Source organism: Rhipicephalus sanguineus, chromosome 11, assembly GCF_013339695.2.
Source record: "Rhipicephalus sanguineus isolate Rsan-2018 chromosome 11, BIME_Rsan_1.4, whole genome shotgun sequence".
NCBI lineage: Eukaryota > Metazoa > Arthropoda > Arachnida > Ixodida > Ixodidae > Rhipicephalus > Rhipicephalus sanguineus.
In genome coordinates, this window is record NC_051186.1 from 77,343,646 (window position 1) to 77,365,447 (window position 21,802).

General features: G+C 50.0%; 1 protein-coding gene across 1 annotated transcript in view; it reads left to right on the forward strand.

Annotated features, from left to right (window-relative positions):
* The first annotated feature begins 10,374 nt into the window (after window positions 1-10,374).
* LOC119373822 (5-hydroxytryptamine receptor 1) overlaps window positions 10,375-21,802 on the forward strand; it is a 189,222-nt gene continuing 177,794 nt past the window's right edge. The window contains exon 1 of the mRNA XM_037643884.2: window positions 10,375-10,484. The gene's annotated coding sequence lies outside the window, so the exon portion shown is untranslated. The remainder of the gene's footprint in view (window positions 10,485-21,802) is intronic.

Sequence of the window (21,802 nt, forward strand, 5' to 3'; positions counted from 1 at the left end):
GCACCCGTTCGTCCCCGTCGTAGTAGTGTGTAACCAGTCTTAAAAACGGAGGGGGCGTGCACACATGAAGGCTCCCTAAAGACAATGCGCTGCGACAGAACGTGATATGTATCGCCCTCTCCTCTCCTACGCTTCCCCCTCTTTCTCCTTCTAGCGGATCGCGTTCTAGCGGATCGCGTTCGAGGGTAAAACAGGCGTAGAACAACAGTTTTTAGCGAACCAGTTATTTCGACGAATCCAACCTTCCAGCGTCGCAAAAAGGAACAGGGCGTAACAGTAAACATAAATGTGCAGGATTTCGCCGACATGGCACAATGACGCGAACAGTTTTGCGTCAGAGACAAGACGAGTTGGACAGGAAACGAACGCCATGCCATCTTTGTGCTTTCGAAACAAAGGGGTTTTGTTATGTACTACAGAGTTTAATTTTCAGACCACCTTTCGCCGCTGTTGATGAGATAATGTGCGTCATGCGCAAGAGAAACACGGGGATATCTGACTGTGTGTCTCTTTATTCGCGATATATATTCAATACTGATCATATATGAACTCGTTGTAGCAATATTCACTATACCGGACCCACAATAGTCACATCTTTGCTGGCTTCTATCTTTACTGTAGTGGAGGTGCTCTGATATTTTTTTTTTTTTTTTGAGGCTGAATGCTCTACTGCATTTTGGAAACTGTAACTTAAAATTATGGGCGAAAGATAGTTTCATTCAACGTTTGATAGCAAGGCTAGCCGGTTTCTTCTTAAAACCGTTACATTGACGTGCACATTCATCTGCGCTCGCAAGCGCGTCTGAACTCGCATTTTAAACGTCATCTGCGGGGAGCGCCTGGTCGGTACGTCGGCTCGGTGTTAAATCGACTTCACAGAACGAAATAATTGCTCTACGAACTACGCATTTTTCCGGGAACAACCTGGTTGTCGCGCACAGGATGAGTATGGGCCGTCCCGTCCTGCGCTGGTCCTGTCCACTTATTTCCCGTGTCCTGTTCCTATGGGCGTAGTTTTATGTTTTTTTTTTTACCGGGTCGTAAGAGCAGCCACGCAGTTTTCTATTCCGTTCAACGCTAAAACTAAGCAGCGCAGAAGCCCTGCACTGCACTTTGAGCATGAGTATTACCATGTTGGGTGCGGATAGAAAACCAGAGAGCTAATCCTATCAACGTTACGACTTAATCCTCTATCCAAATATGCACAAAAATATAGATAAACGAGACAACATCCTTGCAAACCAAGAAAACACAAACGAAGTTCACATTAATGCCAGCGGCGTACCAGTGTCGAGCCGTCGCGAAATTTGAATTTCTAGTTAAGTTCAGTAATCGCAGTCACGTAAGTGTGGCAGCTCAAGCTTCCGTGCTCACTGACTCTCACCCGACTCCCAACCAGTCAGAACTTTATCCAGTACAGGCACCAGAACAGTTGTAAACAAGGCCCCGAACCTTTACAAGGCGGCAAGCAAGGGGACTATAGGGAAGTCCATAGACTATCCATCATTCCCGTGGTAACTGAACGGCGGCTACGCCAGAGTTCCGTACAGTAAGTGATTTATGATACCGCGTGCTTTGTCGGGATGATGGAGAGCATACGAATTTGCCCTGGCGTCGTTGTTTTCGATTCGCGCGGTTCTGACGCTAGGCGAATCGATCATTTCGAACAAACCGTCGCCTTTATAGATAGGACAGTTCGCGGCGATTACTTGCGCGAACCGTGGCTGAATAACCCGCCGCCTTTCGAAAGCTTATCGCTTGGGTAAACGAATAAGTACACGCGAAGTCTGAAACCTCCTAAATACAAAGATTACACAAATTCGAGCGCTATATGCTTGGACAGTATTAAACAGCGCATGCAAGATTAGCAAACGGGACAGAATGAACAGAGGTAAAGAGCGCTGAATTCAACATAGATTTTTTTTTTGTCAGAAAACAAGTGTACATTTACAGGGCGAGCGTGAGGGGACATCGCAGGAACAAGCAAGCACCTTTTCTTTACGTTATTATTAACCAGTACGCTTGGCTACACGATTCTTGTATTGTCGTTTTAGCAGAGAATTCTTTCTGAAAACATAACTGTTGCTGTTAGAGTGCCACACTTAAAGGGGTCATGAACCACTTTTCCAAGTAATGATCTAATGGCCTCAGTATCGGAGTGTACTGCCTCCCGAATCGATTGCCGCAAAAATTTCTCGAATCCGTCAAGAATCAGCGGAGTTACGGCGGTTTGGCGCACGCTCCCAGCGCTTTCTCTCTTTTCTCGTGCCGACGAGCGCACTGGAAGCTAGACAGGGAGGGATGACATGGGGGAAAGAAGTTACGCCAGCGCGCGTCATGAAACGCGATCGCTCTCCCGCTGTGATTCGCTTGCGCGAGTGCGGCTACCGTGTACTGAGGAGTGCGGCGCCGGCAAGTGGCGGCACCCCGCGGCAAGAAGCGCATCTGATCCGAACGCCGCTCTCGATTTACGTCGGCTATCGGCCAATAAGCATGCTAAGTCTCTTGCGACGTACAGCGGACAGACGCCCCGCCCACCGACGAGAGTGAGAACCGGCCTCTGTTTGAAAAGAGGGTGCCTGGGGAAACGGCAACTTCGCGCTCCGCTTGTGGCCATTACGCGGCGCGCACGACTGTAATATTTGGCAGAGCAGTTCATAGCCATGTCAGCTTTCCGCAGGATGTGTTTTTTCAATCGGCCCAAGGGGTGCTTCATGACCCCTTTAAGAGACAATTCCCAAGTGACCTATGATCGGTCATGACAACATATTAGCGAAATTTTATGTTACGTGTGGACATTTCTATTGCGTAAATACTTGTGCTACGTCAACTTTTTTGTTACGTGGACACAATTTTTGTATTGAAGAATTCTGACTGAATGCGTTGGTGTTGTACTATGCGCATTTGTATAAATTCGTGTTTGTTTTCTACTTTGCGATGGCCACTCTTGTGCAAGGGAAGTGGAGTATATATCCGGCGCCATCCATTGGCATCAACCTCTCCTTATATACATTTAATAAAAAAAAAGAATGCACGTGGCTGGCACATCATCTGACACGCATCAACCACACATACAATCACATTGTCCCTAAAGCCCGGCAAGGTAATCAAACTCGTGATTCGATACCGCAATACAGGGTGCGCTAAAACACATGTCATCCAGCTTATTTATCAATCGCGCTGCGATGATTTCGCGAGCTACCTGCATTCTGCCTCCGCTGCCCCGTTTCCTAATTTTGTATGCGCTGTTAATACCTTCTAAATGGATTCTTACCAACTTGCCCAGTCTTCAACTATTTCATGCACTATGTTGTTCAAGCGGTAGCCAGCCGAATGAAATAACAACAACAACAACAACAACAACAACAATAATACTAATAATAATAATAATAATAATATAATAATAATAATAATAATAATAATAATAATAATAATAATAATAATAATAATAATAATATCTGTGGTTTAACGTCCCAAACCCACGAAATGATTATCAGAGACGCCGTAGTCGAGGGCTCCGCAAATTCGGACCACCTGTGGTTCTTTAACGTGCACCTAAATCTAAGTACACGGGCCTCAGACATTTTCGCCTCCATCGAAAATGCAGCCGCCGCAGGAATTAATCAATGCAAGCCTTCCTATCGCAGTAACACAGAAACACATGCGCAGTGGTGTGTGCTACAGTCTTACAGCACGTATGCACTCACGAAATAATTGCAAATATATATATTTGCAAATGAAGACACACACGTTTAAGAAGCAAAAAGAACAGATAATATATGAACGAACGTTGCAGCCAGTGGACCGCCCTTTATCAGAGTGAGTGCGCTGTCGTTTTTAAGCCCTTGTACGGAACAACAGGTTTTTTTTTTCTATGTTCTTTTTTTCTTCTTTTCACGGGGCACGAAGGCAGAGGAATGCATGCGGGGGGCGCCGGGTGCAGTTGGACACGTGCCTGTACAAAAAGGCATAATCCGTCACGATTAGTCATTGCAACAGCTGGAATCCTTCACAGTGACAGAAAGGCCAAACCGCTCCCACACCCGAGGGATTATCATCTTATGTGGCACACTAAGATGATAATCCCTCGGGGGTGCAAGCGGTTTTGCCTTTGGAAAGCAAATAGAAGATGAAACGCATTTGAAAAAAAAAATGAAGAAATGGCGGCAACCCCAATAGCATTTAACGGCCGCCTTGCAACGTTCATGCGTTGGCTTACCACAGCGTGCACCCACTGGACTGTTTCATCGTAGCTTGTGCACCGTACAAGCTACGGCGCACAAATGCATGCACAGCGCACAAATATTGTGTCGGGTTAAATATATGACCTGTGCAGTGCTTATTACTTAACGTAAACATTCCTTGAGGTTACACACACCGCCTATGAGTGAACTGCGCTTGCACTGGCGGCGCTATCAGCTCAGCGGGATTCAACGCCGCCGCGGCCGCTTCCGCGTTACTGGGGTGATGACATTCCCCCCGCGTGCAATTCGTACTGTGCAAGTGAGCACTCACCGTTTGCGCGCTGTCCGCTGCAAATGCTCGCTGGGTTTCGGAATGTCGAACCCTTTAATGGACATCATTAAAGGCTCCAATGAGCATCGCTAAAGGCAGGCCACTCTAAAAAAGACGCCACGTCCACAATGTTAACCCATATATGCCCAGAGTCCTACATATAGGACGCTTCTTTGATGCACTCTAACATCGCTATTTCTTTAGGGTCCCTATCAAAACGCCGAAAATGAAAAGACCGAGCGTCGGAACGACGAAAAATTGAAATGCCGAAAAATTGAAATGCATAAAAAGCGAAACGCCGAAAAATCTAAACGCCAAAACCACGTGAAAAATAAATGACGCGCTTTGTGACTGCCGCTGGTTGGTTTTCCGTCATGTCACTGTCCACTGACAAGAACCTATAGCTGTTCAACTTGTTCTGCAGAATCACCAGTATCAGCATAATAAACCGATATAAAATTTCGTATTTTCGTATTCGCCGCTCTTCGAACAGTTATAGACAATTCACGGTTATCTTCATGGCGATGTGTTCCCTTTTGTTTACTACCTAATGACTCGACGAACCCAGGTGGCGTACGAGGCGCTCTTCGAGGAAGTGCTGAACTTCGCCGCAGATACGGGACTTGCACTAAACCCAAAAACTGTGAGTACAGACTTCGAACTGGCTGCAATCAACGCTATTCGGACGTTGCTCCCGTCGTCGGACGTGCTGGTTGTCTGTTCCACTTGTGCACATCAGTATGGAGGAGAGTGCAACACCTATAGGACTGGCAGTGCTCTACAAAAATGATGTAGATGCCCTCACTCAGGACGGATTTCCAAGAGGCAACAACGCCGTCCAGGCATTACACCAACGATCGGAAATATTGGTTGGCGCACAACACGTAAACGTCTTCCCACTCATCACCACCATGAAAAGGGAGCAGGCCAGAGTCGAAGACGACATGGAGGGAGCGATCAGAGGCCAACCCCGCCGCTTACGAAGCAAGAAGTAGAAGTTACGTGAAAGTCGTTTGGCAGCTGCTCTGGCCAACCGGGACAATGTGGATGTTCTAAGTTTCCTATGAGGCATTGCACACAATTTATATGTATGATATGAAATTCAATGAACAAGGAAATATATTCCTGTTTTCGAAGGGCTGATGAAAAGAGGGTGAAAGCGCATGCAACATCGTACAAAGCCAGCGGAACCTTTATCTTGTTAAGATACATTATCTTCCGCTATAGCTGGGTGATGTCGGCATTTTGATCTCTCGCTGTTTTGATTTTTCGGCATTTTAAATTTCCGGCTTTTTATAGTTTCGGCGTTTTGAATTTTCGGCGTTTTAAATTTCGGCATTCCGATAATTCGTCATTTTGATTTTCGGCGTTTTGAATGCCACCCATTTCTTTAGCTGATGACTAGCGCCACGTACAACACGTCAAGCAGGCGTCAATCAGGCCTGCTTGATGCGCCGTACGTGGCGCTAGTCATCAGCTAAAGAAATAGCGATGTTATAGTGCATCAGAGAAGCGTCCTATATGTATACAGGACACTGGGCATATATGGGTTAAAGTAACTCAGCGGGCGGATTAAGATTACTGAGGCCAGTGCGTCTACCAAACGCGGATCAACGTAGCGCCGAAAAGCAGTTGAAGATAATAGTAAATAAGGTTTTTTAGTCCCTGCATTTGTTAAGCTTCATCCTGTATGGAAGCGCTCTGGAATCAAATGCATCCTTAACGCTACTCACCAATGCAGAGCAGACATACAGCCGGCAAGTGCAAACACGCCGCGTCATTTGCCAGTCATAATTGAGTCATCAAGGGTTATATATGTATGCGGAATGTAAGGAAAGAATACCCGAAAAGCTCTAATGTAGCCAAGCTGAAAAAAAAAGATCAGAAAAGAAGAGGCTTACTTCTATCATTAGACGTAGCTTGGTGCATTCAGCAGGAAATGTAAGGAGCGTACATTCAGTGGAATTCCAAGATCCGCTGAAGTATCTAAGCCGCCATCACAGTGGCTGTAAAAAGAGGCGCGAGCTGCTGCTATTCCAGCCTCCTTGTGAAGAAAGTGAAAATTGCGAAAATGCTTAAACCAGCAGGCTATCAGTTTCTCTCGAATGGCATTAGTATTGCCCACGAAATGCCTACCGAAGATTCTAGTGTTTTTCTTTGGGCTCTAGACTGTTTTGTCGGGGTTGCGCACCAAAAATAGGAACGATAATTGAAAAACATTCGCGCGGTTGTTTAACGCGAGACAATCACACCGCGTTTTAGAGGCCATGCGGTGATGAAAAACTGCATCGAAAGTATGGCTGATCTGGCACAATGCTCCAAGTCCTGACCAGCTGACCCTGCAATAACACCCTTGGTCGAACGCAAAAAAAAAAAAGGATAATTATAATTTGTCGCAGCGAACAACTTGAATACAGCATAAACATCTCTTCTCCGAATGAGCTTTCGAGAAGCGGTAAAGCTTCGTTTCAGGTGAATCATTGTGAACATTGTGGAAGCCCACAACACATGAAGTCACGCTGCTGCATCGCGAGACCGATGAGTCATGGCTTAAACATGTTCGGTTCGCACATAATGACCAAAAAAACGCAAGCAAGCAGCCGCGAAGACTGCCGCCGTCGGCCGGTGCGCCCGAGGCTGCAATTACCCCAGCGACGCGTGCGCCGCCGCTACAGGCACTGTCGTCAACGGAGAGTTAGAAGCGCAGTGTGCCCATTGAGTAAAAAAAAATTAAGGCCAGTTCTACGACTCTCAAATCTCAGTAGACAGCGGAGCTGTCACAGGCAAGCGCCAACACCCGGAGAACGCAGACTGAGTTCTTTCTTCGTCTTGTTCTCACGGCCACTTCCCTTTCCCATCCCCTAGCTAAACTATACAACACAAGGCTATGCCGTGCTTTACCCTGTCCCCTCCTCCTTTCCTCACTCCTCTCCTTCACATCGCTCCCCCGCCCCCTCACTTTCCTTTCCCACTCCCTTGCCACAGATTATATACTATACTATATACTATACTATACTATACTATACTATACTATACTATACTATACTATATACTATACTTATATACTATACTATACTATACTATACTTATATACTATACTATACTATACTATACTATACTATACTATACTATACTATACTATACTATACTATACTATACTATACTATACTATACTATGCTTGGCTATGCTATGCTAGGAGCTGCTTGGCACATGCCCGCTTCCTGTGGCGCATAACTGCTGAGTTTTCGTTCTACAACACCGGTCTTACTCCGAGCCTAAACAGCTCCGTGGTAAAATAAACTGTCGTCACATTGGTTGTTTTGCATGTATACATACAAATAATTAACCGTTTCACTGTTTCGCTCTATATGGCTCACCACGTGCGCATGAAATCGGCACAATTACTTGCTTCGCTTCTCCCAAGACCCAATATTACGGAGAATCGAAGAATCGAGCAAAAGGTAACAGACAACAAGGCCGCAGCGTCACGTAATAACAAGAACTTTACGGTGAGTGTTCACAGTATTGCGATTCTGTCGCTTGTCTCCGAACGGCTTCGGAGTGTATCCCCGAGTGAACTGCATGTGGCAAGGCGCTTCTTTGCGAGCACTCGTGAAATGCCTCAGTCGGATTCACCGCGCCTTATGCTTTTATAACACCCTTCTTGTGCGAGAAGAGAGAGAGGGAACTTTATTCATAAGGGTTTGGGATAAGGGGTCACGAGGTCGATGGGTGGGGCCCCATGTCCAGGGCTCCACGGGCTACAATGCGGGCACTTCGTGAAATATGTGTCAGCTATGCGTCGCCTCTCACGTATTGCCGTTAGGCAAATAGGCCCGCATGTCTTCCTACAACGTGACACAGAGCTTATCTCTAGAGCGTCAACAAAGAGCTGTGTTGTACGCGCCCTAAAGATGTTTGCTTACTGCTCGGTAAACAACAGCTACTTACCCACCTATTCTGCACATGCTGTATGCGACCATTGCAGCGATAAAAGATATAGAGTGTTCGTACTGCCTCCGGCATAGAACACGTGATTTATTCATGCCTTAATGAGATCTGACTCTGCAGCGCGTAAACAGGAATAGAGCGAGGAACGTCGCCCGTAATGTAAGCATGCCTACAATGGGACTCTTCCTCAGGAACAAGGCAGCTGCTGCTTTCCTTAGTAGTACCTTGTATGCTTTTATCTAACCCTTCCCCACCCCCGGAGGGAGAGGAGGAAACCTGTGGAGTACAGCAGGGGAAGGAAAAAATTCAAGGATTGCAACCTGTCTCCAAAGACTAAGATACCTGTGAAAGATTTCGCGAAATCTGATTTACAAGTGTAGACAAATTAATTCAGTTGCCACGTTCCCCTCAATGTGCTTTCGCAGGTGCTGCGCCAGTATTCAAACGTAGTGCCCGGAGCACGACATTGCGTATGAGGCCGAGCATCTTGGTGCGACGGAGTGCCTAAGTTATACTAAACAACGCCATGAAAAAAAATAGGGAGGATCTGCAAAGTTAAGAAGAAATTGCATTAAGACTGATAACTGGGCAAGTTGGTATGTATCGATATTTAAACTTTTTAGCGCGCTTTTTTAGCGCTCGTGTGTCTCCATCTTTCTTGGCCTTGTCTTTTGTGCGCGCTAAAAAAGTTTAAATATGGTTAAGAAGAAATTTATAGAAGCTAGGAGGCCTGGAATTATTCTGCATTTAACTGCGATGAAGAACCTCCGATGAACATTGTACGTGCCGATCAGTTGTCATTGCTTCTCCCAAGTGAGGAAACATGCTTATTGGACCAAACAATGACGACCAGATTAGCGTATCAGCACAGCGGCTGTTCACGTTGTCTGGGGGAATGGCGACACGCATAACGGTGTCGCCGCTACACGAACATACCAAGCAGGTATCCATGTTCCACGACCACATTAAATAACTGCGTATGGTGAACTGTCGTTCAATTGTGTTGTACAATGCGTGAATTTCCTGTACGTTATTTTTTGTACAACACACTTTCTTCTTCAGGTATTGATGGTGCGAAGAAAGAAAATTTTATTTCTTATTTTTTTTGCAGAACTCGATAGTTGTACTATTCGCACTCGAAAACATTTGAAAAATATTTGATTCGATTCGCACTTGGTTTTCATTATTCGAATTCGCTTCGAAGTTGAAAATCTTCATATGCGCGCACCCCTAATAAGAATGCCTTTGTATTTATCTCCGCGGAAACCATAATTTGGAAGATAGAGAAAAACAGTTTCAGGGTTGGCGCGGCATTCTTTATTAATTATCAAAAATCCAGGTCGCTCAACAGTGCCTGTGATACGAAGCGATACTTTTCACCGCACTGTAATCAACCCGTCTCGAAACTACAAGAATTTACCTACTGGCTTGGTCTGATGCTACGTTAAGCTGCATAAATGCCGAGCCACTGAACATTTTTTACTGCCGTGCTTATCAAACATTCATTATGCATATGTGAAAACGGCTGCGTAGGAGAGTAGGAATTTGCAACTAACCTACAAAGCTGCGAATAAGCCCACCTGCCCCGCTGCGATAATTACTTCTAGAACAGGCTTGGAACAGGTGTCAAAATACAGCTGTAGTCGCTTCAGTGTGGTATGTTGAAAAGGCGGTGCAACGCCTTTTACCTGGCTGCCGAGAGGTTAAGATGATGTCAGAGCAACATATTAGGCCTCGTGCAGAACAACCCGCTGTCGCGGACGGTGGTTACTTGAGGACGGCGCTAGTCGACGAACAACTTTCATTACAGCGCAGAGAACACGCGCTCGACTCACGGGGCTAGTAATCTCTCCTGATCTGCTTTGCATTTATTTTTCTTTTGATTCGCAGGTATAGGGCAGGCGCTTCTCTGCCTGGCTGCCGGACTTCGTTAGTTAACCCTGGAAGCGTGGAAACAAGCAGCGCGGCCGCGTCCCGCTCAGCGAGCCGTGAAGCGGGTGCATCACGCTCAATGACGGTGAGCCGCCCCTCGGCTGTTGCACACTCGCTTGGGCACGCGGCGCGTGCAGTTAATTTGCCTACCGTCGGTGCTCTGCGCTCCTGACAAACTCGCGCGATGTGTAAAACTGGGGAGAAACCATGGCGAGTGCGTGGACCGAAGCGAGCCCCTTGTGTGGCAGTCCGAGCGAAAAAGCCTCTTACAACTTTGCCACTTGCAAGTTGTTACTATATACTATAGGCAGATCGCGTTTCGGTGCGGTAAGAGACCACTTGTCCAGCTTTTGTGGGGTGTTTGTCCGCAATGAGTAGGAGGCGCGCTAAAGAAGCCTCTTCGGATGGGCTCCGTTGAAAATTGCTTAATCCCGGCAAGACGGCATTACGTGGCGATACTGTAACCGTAATTTCATTGTTTATATCAGTGGTTCCCAGCCATGGATGTTTCGGGATTTTCGTGGACCGGTGGGAGAGATGAGGAAACCCTTGCAGTGAGAGGAAGGGGGGGGGGGGGGCGGTCATAAATTAACGCAACATGCAGCGTGACATTAGGTGCTCGTTATTTCTTCCTGGCAAGGAATGGTCGAACAAACTAAACTGGCACGCCAATTCGACCTCAACAGCTTGTCAATAAGTTGTGCGGGCTGCAGCCACATTTAACCTGTTTCTAGTCATGCTTGCTCTTCAAATATGGTAGCCTAGAAAAAACATGCTCGCCTGCCTATGTCGTTGAAAACTGCATTGAAAGCTTTAACAGCCATCTCATGGAGAAGGAGAAGCATGCAAACATGCAAAAAGTGTTGTGCGATGACGCATACTAAAATTCGTAAGGGGCCGCTGTCATGGGACATGGTGTGTTTCCAAAAACGTTTTTCTTTTGATTTGCTTTTTTTGAGAGGATGGTTTTCGTGGACTCCCATTTGAGAGCCACTGATTTATATATCGGTCCTGGTTAATATTGAGACAGAGGTTGCGTGGACACTCTCGGCGGGTTCTTGCAGTCGCCGTATGTTCCGTATAAAGTTCAAACCGATAACATCGGTCCGCGCATCGTATGTAATACGCGCTAGTAAAAGCGCGCGAGAGAGCTGGAGACCAACGTGGCTGAAACGGAGATCAAATGCGCCGGCCATCTCCGTCGCACGAACGGCGCTTCCTATAACATCACCCGCGTCGGAGGGCTGCCGTCGAGGGCTTCTCATGAAGAGAGGAAACGCCCCGCGCCCGTCTTTCGCCGGAGCAAGGAGCATGAAGGGGCGTGAAGGGGCGTTAATGGGGGGGGGGGGGTTGCACTTGTTGAGCAGCAACTGCGAACTTCGCGTTGAGAAGATGGACAGCACGAGCCCGTTCGCTGCCTGGAGCGGCCGTATTCGCTTAAGTAAGCGTTTTATAGAGTTACGCGAGATCGCATCGCAAGGAGTTAGCTGCTAGCCTTACTTCGTATAACATTTCAGTTTTCATTGCTTCGCCTTTGTGGCGAAACTGTAACTTTTTTCTCAAGAAGAAATAGCACAGAAGAAAAAGGAGGGAGGTTAACCAGTTTAGGACAACCGGTTTGCTACCCTGCACATGGGAACAGGATGGGGGAGATTGAAATATGGGGAGGAAAGAGAGATAAAGACAGCACATAGCACACACACTTGCGTGGTAGCACACAACACAGTCCGTCATTTTTGCGTGGCACGCGACATCACTGTCACAGCCGCTTGTCCAAGTCCGTTTTTCTCAAAAACCTCAGTAGTGCCTTTGCCGCCTTCAGCTGCGATGTCTTCTGTCGACGACATGTAAGAATAGTTCCAACAGACATTTGTCTATTGTCAAGGTGCGCTAGAACGGACGCCAGTGACTGTCTCTGAACATTATATACCGGACAGTCGCAAAGGATGTGGTGCAGCGTCTCCTCGCAACGACATGCACCTCAAAGAGAGCTGTCGGCCATTCCAATGGGAAAGGAATCAGATTTAGTGAATGCCACCCGTAGCCATAAGCGATAAAGCAGTGTGGCCTCTCTTCGATGGAGTCCAGTTGGCATACACAGATGCATCAAAGAGGACAGGTGGTGTTGACGATTAGTCCGGTTGGTCTGTCTTCTTTGTGGGCACCATAGAGAGAAGGTGATCTCCTGTGCAAGCCTTCGAAGACTACTGGCAGGGTCAGACCTTGAAAGTGGTATGGTATCTTCCAGTGTGCCTTCAGGAGCCGCCCGAGCGGCATTATCGGCGTGTTCGTTCCCTGTGACGCCGCAGCGACGTGGCAGCCACTGAAACGTCACGTGGTGCCCTTTTTCATGTGGTGTATGGAGAAGACATCACGGGCCATACGAACTGCTCGTACGGCTCGCGACGCAGGGCAAATAGCACAGATTGTAGAGATGCCTTTGAGTCGCTGAAGATCGACCATTGTTGAGTTGGTTCCCGATTGACCAAACAAAGTGCAGCGCGCAGAGCAGCTAGTTCCGGAGTTGTCGACGTCGTGGTGTGGTCAGTCCTAAAGCTAATGGTAATAGCTCTTGCTTGAACAACCACTGCACCGGACGAACACTGGAGGTTTGTGGAATTAATATCTGGAGTTTAACGTCCCAAAACCACGATATGATTATGAGAGACGCCGTAGTGGAGGGCTCCGGAAATTTCGACCACCTGGCGTTCTTTAACGTGCACCTAAATCTAAGTACACGGGCCTCAAACATTTCCGCCTCCATCGAAAATGCAGCCGCCGCGGCCGGGATTCGATCCCGCGACCTTCGGCTCATCAGTCGAGCGCCATAACCACTAGACCACCGCGGCGGGGCGGAGGTTTGTGGAACAATCGGTGTATATATGAACACTGTCCACATACCTCTCGTGCAAAAAGAGCAGAAACAGTTGTTTCAGCACAGGCGACGACAGCTCAGATTTTTCCCGTATCCCTGGTACAATGAGATGCGCTGTGGGTCGAATACGACACCAAGGGGCCATTGATGGTTTAGATGCAGTGCTGAAGCCCGAGGGAAGTTTGTCGTTGTACTTGACAACAGTTTTCGAGAACGATGCTTGGCGCCTGCCTGAAGGCAGTGTTGCAAGGTGATCACAGGGGGCATGTGCAAAATGTCTGACGTGCGTTCTCAAGACTTCCACCGTAATGTGAGTTCGCATGGGATGTTCACAAGCAATCACAATAGTTGCCTCTGTTGACGTACATCCGGGCAAACCAAGGCACACTCTAGGTGCTTAAGCTTAATTGTACTGCCTGCAGAACAGGAATATTTGTCTTGCAACTATTGCTCAGCACTGGCAGGCTAATCTCAGAAAACCGAGGAACAGCGCTCTGTAGAGTTCTAGCATTGCGTCTATTGACATCCCCACGCCTTTCCTGCCAAGAACTTGAACAAGCGGGAAATAGCTGTCAGGCGCTGCTTCATGTAGGCCACGTACCGGAGCTCCAACAGAGGTCCCTGTCAATGATAACGCCAAGAACCTTTGAGTTCTGGCATAAGAAATGGGCCGCCCGTTGCTTGAGATGACATAAGGCGTCATTGGTATGCGAGTGAATACCACTAGAGCACATTTTTCTGGTGATATTGCCACGTGCGTTTCTTTATTACTTTTGTTGTATTCGGTTTTCGGCCACAAAGACTGTCAGCAACGCTCAGCGCGAACCGCGCCTCATTGTTCCAGAGCCTTCGCGATCATTGTAGATCGTTTTTTTTTAAGATTGCGCGCAAGACGCGCACACTCGCGCTTATTCTAGAATTTGCACGACAGCCAGCGATAACGCTGGAATATTCGACGGCACATGTTTAAATGCCGACGCGCTTCAGCGCTGGTCAGTTGATCGACGGACGACGCCCTGTTCGCCGCTATCATTGTACAGCGTGTATTGCTGTAGTTCTAGTTCTCAGTTTCTCGGCCACAAGTTCGGCCAAATAAACAGTTTCATCCTGCAAACGCCGACTGCTGTCTTCGTCGACGTCACGACCACGCGACATCTGGTGGAGGTGCTGCTGCTTCCATGATCCGGACGCCCCCGCGAAGCGCTGACCCAAGCCCAAGCCGCGAGGAGGACGACGCCAAAGAAAACCCGGATCGTCGAACTAGCCGCCGGCAGCTAGGCCTAAAGCCAGAGTACGGACCTCTTCCCGGCAACGCCAGGCAACCTAACGCCCTGACCTCGACTGTGACGATGACCGACACAGTAGCGCCAACATCGATCCGGCTGCATCAGCCCCGGGAGCCGCCAACCTTCCACGGGTCGTCGCTCGAAGATCCAGAGGGCTGGCTGGAAAGGTACGACCGGGTCGCTGTTTTCAACAATTGGACAAGTGAAGACAAACTACGGCACGTGTATTTCGCGCTAGAAGACACCGCTCGGACATGGTTCGAGAACAGAGAAGCCACGCTGACGAACTGGGACCTCTTTCGCGCCGCATTTTTGGACACCTTCAGCAGCGTCGTCCGCAAGGAAAAAGCCGAAACGCTGTTGGAGACCCGTGTACAGCTCCCGAATGAAAGCATCGGGATGTACACCGAAGAAATGACCGACTGTTCCGGCACGCGGACCCGGCTATGTCAGAAGAAAAAAAAGCTTCGTTTCCTGATGCGGGGAGTGAAGCAAGAGCTCTTTGCCGGACTTGTACGCAACCCGCCCAAGACAGTCACGGAGTTCAGTTCGGAGGCCACAACGATTGAAAAGGCCCTAGAAATGCGTACGAGGCAATACAACCGCCGTATGCCGACGACGAACTACGGGGAAGCACATGGGCTGGGCTCCGACGACTTGCGTGAGACGATAAGGGCGGTCGTGCGCGAAGAGCTCCGAAAGATGTTTCCTGCATCGCAATCCCAAGTGCATTCCATAGCCGACGTCGTTCGCGAGGAAATTCAGCATTCGCTGGGAGTTGCTGCACCGCCGCCACCTGCGCCGGAAGCCATGAGCTATGCTGCCGTTGCACGCCATGCTGTCGCCACTCCGGGCTATCACCAACGCCCCGCGCCATCGCAGTTCCGTCGCCAGACACCGCCGCCACCTCCGACGCCATCCCGCCCGCCTGCAGGCCAAAGCTACACCCCCCGAAAGACCGACGTTTGGCGCGCCCCTGACAACCGCCCGCTCTGCTACCACTGCGGGGAGGCCGGCCACACGTACCGCCGCTGCCAGTACCGACAGATGGGGCTACGCGGATTCGCCGTCAACGCGCCGCGCCCGCAGCCAGGCGAACGGCCTCGCGACATCGACGACTACCTGACCGGAACACAGTGGCAAGAACGACGACCTTCCCGCTCGCCGTCGCCCGGCCGCTACATGTCACCGCACCGTCGGCAGCACACTGGCCCAAACCGGGGCCGGTCGCCTAGCCCGTATCCGGGAAACTAAGGGCAGCAACCGATGGAGGTGCGGTTGCTGTGCGACGAAATGCCGAAGATCCTCCGCGGCCGCCGACGACGACTACGCGACGAGACCTGCCGAACACGACGCGAAGTAGACGAAGCCCTGACGACGAAACCTCGGTTCCTGAAGAAGACCTGTCGACGCGACGTACAAGCAGCGGGACAAGCCGACCTAGCCGTGACCCGACGCCGCGATTTAACCGCAACGCAAGACGACGGATTAGCGACCTCGACGTACTATTCGACGGCCACAACGTCACCGCTCTCGTCGACACTGGAGCCGACTATTCCGTCGTCAGTGGACCATTCGCCAAAAGATTGAAGAAAGTTAGGACCGCTTGGCAAGTGCCCGAAATCCGGACCGCTGGGGGCCATCTAATAACTCCGGCTGGAGTCTGCACCGCAAGAGTCACCATCAATAACCGGACTTATCCTGCGAGCTTTGTAATCTTACAGCATTGCTCCAGGGATGTGATACTTGGGATGGACTTCCTAAGCCACCACGGCGCCGTCATCGATCTGAGATCTGAGTCAATAACACTAACCTCAGAAAAAGCGCTGCCGCACACGACGCCAGGAAACCCCGTGTTGAATGTGATAGAAGAACACGTCACCATTCCGCCTCTCTCCAGCATCATCATTTCCGTCGGAACTCAAGAACCCGCAGACCTTGAAGGTGTCATCGAGGGCGATCAGCACCTACTCCTGAACCGTCAGATTTGCGTCGCAAGAGGCATAGCCGAGCTGCGTGATGGCAAAGCGAAGGTAGTGCTGACAAACTTCAGCCACAAATATAGGCACCTCAACATTGGTACAACGGTCGCCTACATCCACGAATTCGTGGATGCCAGCAGTTCTTTCGCCCTCTTCGATGCTACTGAACCTGCTTCGACGGATCGACGAAACCAACCCGATTTCGACGTCAACCCGAGCCTCCCGAAGCACAGGCAAGACCAGCTAAAAGCCCTGCTCCTACAATTCAAGGACTGCTTCTCGTCGTCGTCAAGAATTCGACAGACCCCAGTCGCGAAACATCGCATCATAACAGAAGAAAGTGCCCGACCAATCCGTCAGAGCCCGTACCGAGTTTCGACGCGAGAACGCGAGGCCATCAAGAAACAGGTCGACGAAATGCTACGCGACGACATCATCCAGCCGTCCAAGAGTCCGTGGGCGTCACCTGTGGTGTTGGTGAGGAAGAAGGATGGAACCCTACGTTTTTGCGTCGACTATCGTCGCCTGAACAAGGTCACGAAGAAGGACGTGTACCCTCTCCCACGGATAGACGACGCCCTAGATCGACTCCATAACGCCAAGTACTTTTCGTCGATGGACCTCAAGACCGGCTACTGGCAAATCGAAGTAGACGAGAGAGACCGAGAAAAGACTGCCTTCATAACACCAGACGGCCTGTTCGAGTTCAAGGTCATGCCCTTTGGTCTTTGCTCGGCACCCGCAACTTTCCAACGTGTCATGGATACAGTGCTGGCTGGCTTGAAGTGGCAGACTTGCCTCGTGTACTTGGACGACGTCGTTGTGTTTGCCTCAAACTTCGACGAACACCTACGGCGGCTTGAAGCTGTACTTCAAGCAATAAAGAGCTCCGGACTCACCCTGAAGCCAGAAAAGTGTCGCTTTGCGTACGAGGAACTTTTGTTCTTGGGACACGTGATAAGCAAGTCCGGAGTACGCCCTGACCCCCAGAAGACAGTCGCCATCGCTACATTCCCGTCGCCTACCGACAGAAGGCCGTGCGTCGATTTCTGGCCTGTGCGCCTATTACAGGCGGTTCGTCAAAAACTTTGCCCGCATCGCCGAGCCACTTACTAACCTTACCAGGACCGACGTCGAGTTCAAGTGGGAAACGCCGCAGCGGGAAGCATTTCAAGAACTAAAACGACGCCTGCAGACGCCTCCGTTACTCGCGCATTTTGACGAATACGCCCAAACGGAAGTGAACACCGACGCAAGCAATGTAGGACTCGGCGCCGTTCTTGTGCAGAGGACTGACGGAGTGGAAAGGGTAATCAGCTATGCTAGCCGGGTCGCTATCAAAGGCGGAAGCAAACTATTCTACGACAGAAAAGGAGTGCCTTGCCATAATTTGGGCTACAACAAAGTTTCGCCCCTACCTTTACGGCAGGCCCTTCAAAGTTGTGAGCGACCACCACGCCCTGTGTTGGCTAGCTAACTTGAAGGACCCTTCAGGTCGTCTCGCACGATGGAGCTTGAGACTTCAAGAATTCGACATTACCGTCGTTTACAAGTCCGGAAGAAAACACTCTGACGCCGACTGCCTGTCTCGTGCCCCCGTGGAACCGCCGCCGCAAGACGACCAGGACGATGACTACTTCTTGGGAACCATAAGTGCCGACGACTTCGCTGAACAACAGCGATCCGACCCGGAACTCAGAGGCCTTATGGAATACCTCGAGGGCAAGAACGCCGTCGTTCCTAAAGTGTTCAAGCGAGCACTGGCGTCGTTTTTCTTAGGTAACGGCGTTCTCCGAAAGAAGAACTTCTCACCGAATCGAGCCAAGTACCTTCTCGTGGTGCCTTCAGGATTGCGGCCAGAAGTCCTCCAGGCCCTGCACGACGACCTGACAGCAGGACACCTCGGTGTTTCCCGAACGATGGCAAGAATACAGGAAAAGTACTACTGGCCGCGCCTTGCCGCCGACGTCACCGGCTACGTAAGGACATGCCGAGACTGTCAGCGACGCAAGACACCGCCAACAAGACCAGCGGGCTTTCTTCAGCCGATCGAGCCACCTCGGCGACCGTTTCAGCAGATCGGGATGGACCTCCTGGGACCGTTCCCAACGTCGACTAGTGGTAATAAGTGGATCATCGTAGCTACCGACTACCTGACCCGTTACGCCGAAACAAGGGCCCTACCTAGAGGCAATGCTGCCGAGGTAGCTAAGTTCTTTGTTGAAGACATCGTTCTGCGTCATGGCGCCCCAGAGGTCCTGATCACCAAACAGAGGTACGGCGTTTACTGCGGAACTAACTCAGGCGATCTTGAGGCACAGCCAGACAAGCCACCGCGGACCACTGCCTACCACCTCAGACAATGGCCTCACCGAGCGCCTAAATAAGACCATCGCCGACATGCTGGCCATGTACGTCGACGTTGAGCACAAGACGTGGGACGCCGTCCTTCCGTACGTGACCTTCGCTTACAACACGGCCGTCCAAGAAACGACGCAGATGACGCCGTACAAGTTGGTCTACGGAAGAAGCCCGGCAACGACGCTCGATGCCATGCTACCCAACGTCACCGACCAAGAAAATCTCGACGCCGCCGCTTACTTACAGCGCGCGAAGAAAGCACGACAGCTCGCCCGCCTACGGATCAAGAACCAGCAGATGACTGACAGCCGCCGCTACAACTTCGACGACGCCACATGGAATACCAACCCGGTGACCGTGTATGGGTATGGACGCCAATACGCCGACGGGGACTCAGTGAGAAGCTTCTTCGACGATACTCGGACCGTACAGGGTACTTCGACGCCGGCGCACTCGACTACGAGGTTGTCCCTGACGGCATTACGAATCTCAACGGCGCGTGCACGACCTGAAGTCGTCCTGTCGTGCGCCTCAAACCATATTACGCGCGTTAGCAAATCTGAGGACTGTCATTTGCTTGATTATTGTGCTTTCTTGTGCTTATTGTTTATTGTACTTTGTTGCTTTATTCTTGTTATTTATTGTGCATGCATCGGCCTGTTTTAAGCATCGGGACGATGCTTTTTCAGAGGGGGGCATTGCCACGTGCGTTTCTTTATTACTTTTGTTGTATTCGGTTTCGGCCACAAAGACTGTCAGCAACGCTCAGCGCGAACCGCGCCTCATGTTCCAGAGCTTCGCGATCATTGTAGATCCTTTGTTAAGATTGCGCGCAAGACGCGCACACTCGCGCTTATTCTAGAATTTGCACGACAGCAGCGATAACGCTGGAATATTCGACGGCACATGTTTAAATGCCGACGCGCTTCAGCGCTGGTCAGTTGATCGACGGACGACGCCCTGTTCGCCGCTGTATTGTACAGGTGTATTGCTGTAGTTCTAGTTCTCAGTTTCTCGGCCACAAGTTCGGCAAATAAACAGTTTCATCCTGCAAACGAGACTGCTGTCTTCGTCGACGTCACGACCACGCGACAATATGCTCAGACCGTAAAAACGTAGCTCGCCGTCAAAGTGCTGTCCTTGAAGCCGCTCAAATAGTGAGGACGTGTGATGCCGAACCCGACACGGGATGTCCTAGACGCAATATTGGAATATTGGTCGTAGTTGGCAAGTACTCAGAAAGCCCAATATGCGCGAGGTAATAGTAATATCTGGGGTTTAAGTCCCAAAACCACGATATGTTATGGAGAGCCGTAGTGGAGGGCTCCGGAAATTCGACCACCTGGGGTTCTTTAACGTGCACCTAAATCTAAGTACACGGGCCTCAAACATTTCGCCTCCATCGAAAATGCAGCCGCCGCGGAGGGATTCGATCCCGCGACCTTCGGGTCAGCAGTCGAGCGCCATAACCACTAGACCACCGTGGCGGGCATGCGCGAGGTTGAATAGCGTCGGGCTGAGAACTTCGCCTTGAGCAACGCCCCTGGAGGTACAGCATTGTGTAGTGGCCATCGTGTGTTAACACAATGAATGAGCATGATAGGTCCCGTAAGCGGCTACTGCAGCTTTGTTATTAGAGTGAAAGGCGCATACGATAGATAAACATGAGGCATTCTCGATGCTCTTCCGGCGGTTGGCCTCGGTGATCGATATTTTCTGTGGATTGCAAGTTTCTTCTCTCAAACCAAATATAAACCTCACATGGCTAATTACGTGAAAAGAAAACATACGGACACTCCTTATTAACACAAAAGTGTTTTATGCCGGGGTCCACCAAGACTTCAGTGACGTATTTCCGCCACGGAAATGACGTCGAAAAATTTTACACATCAGATGGCAAAGAAAAAGTCACAGTTTCGCCGCAACGGCGAAGCAATGAATGCGATAGCAATAAATTGGAATGTAACGAGGAGAACGGAAAGCAGCTCGAATTGCCAGCGCGTCGCTCGAGCCAAAGGACGCACGACAAAAGAACGCACACAGCACCAGCGCGAACTATTATGCGTCACAGCTCGACACTGGAAGCGCATGCTCAAACATAAAGCAGACGCACGAAACGAAACAAAGGTACACACAGGACGAGCGCGAACTAACTGTCCCAGTCGTTACTTTTTTCTGTGTTGAACACCGCGCCCCTTCGCAACCGCGGCCGCTGCAGCGTCGAAGCGACATTCGTACGCTCTGTGACTCAGCGCAGACATCGCGGGGAAGCACCAGACATACAACCCCCCGTCCTACCCCCCCCCCCCCCCCTCCCGCGAGCAGCCCTCTTCTTTCTCGAGATAAGCGCACGAAGGCGACCACGCCCTGTAGGCGAAGAGCAATGGCGTTCGCAAGAACGGGGCGACGATCTGTAAAGCGCGCCACGCGTGGACATCGCGCCATCTACGTGGTAACTCAGAAAGCATGCTGATGTAAGTGGTGTATATAAATAGTTCGCCGTTAGCAGGCTGAAAGACGGAGCTGTTCGTGGCCTAACCGTCAACGCCGCGCGCTGGAAAGCGTGAGGTCACCCGTTAAATTCCGCGCGTCGGAAAGTTTTAGGGGCGAAGCTCCTTAAGGAGGCACCCGTTCGTCCCTCGTAGTCGTAGTCGTAGTGCGTAACTAGTCTTACGCTTTGACCTCCAAGGTGGTGCCGGTGGGAGATTTTTCCTGTGCGTTGTTGAACAATAAAAAAACTCGCAGCGTTAGCTAAAAGCCGACTTCTTCTGTCTTCATTCCCATTAGCAGCCATTCTTTACCTCCAAGGTAGTGCCTGGTAGTGAGATTTCTACTTGTGCGTGATTAAACAAATAAAAATTTTGTTCAAAACGCCGTTGATGATGAAATAAACCAACGA